We start from the raw sequence: 644 nt of genomic DNA, 5'->3' as shown, positions 1-644 counted from the left end.
AATTTTGCTTGTCTTTTGTAATTTCAGAGAGTCCGACAAGTTTATTGAAGTGTTTTTGGGGGAAGCTTAAACATTGACGAGTACTTAAAACCTTCTTCTTAGATTGAAGTATCTCAATCAGCTACCACGGCAGCTAGTCGATTATACCAATTCAGAATATCTACATTGCTGATAGTAACTCGTCAAGATTCATGACGCCAAGTGCTCCGAGTAGCTATGTATCGCCGGTCTTTCAGCAAATTGCTTTTTTTTTTTTAGTAGAGAAATCAAAGAACTCATTTGAATGTATTTTTTACTTGGTAAAGAAGAGAATGTTTTTTTCAGAATATACAGATCACATATTTGGAGATTCCCTTCTTACAACGTCACACTCTCAGAGCCATTTGGTCTCCTTTCCTTCTAACAGCTGAAACTTTTGCTTTGAGATTGAGAACGTCAATGGGGTTCTCTTCTCAGACGTTCAACTACACCTCGAACAAGTTAGCCACTTTTACAGAGAACTTTGAGGTGTCGTTTTGGTTTTAGTCGATGTGGGATGAATTAATTAGCGACCTCTTCTTCTACTGGGCCAAAACTTGGGCCAAATCACAACTATAACCGCCACACACGAACGTTGTAACCGAATCTCACGTTAAAACAACGAG

Source organism: Camelina sativa, chromosome 19 (genome assembly GCF_000633955.1).
Source record: "Camelina sativa cultivar DH55 chromosome 19, Cs, whole genome shotgun sequence".
NCBI lineage: Eukaryota > Viridiplantae > Streptophyta > Magnoliopsida > Brassicales > Brassicaceae > Camelina > Camelina sativa.
The sequence above is the reverse complement of the archived record's forward strand: the minus strand, read 5'-3'. Positions refer to the sequence as shown.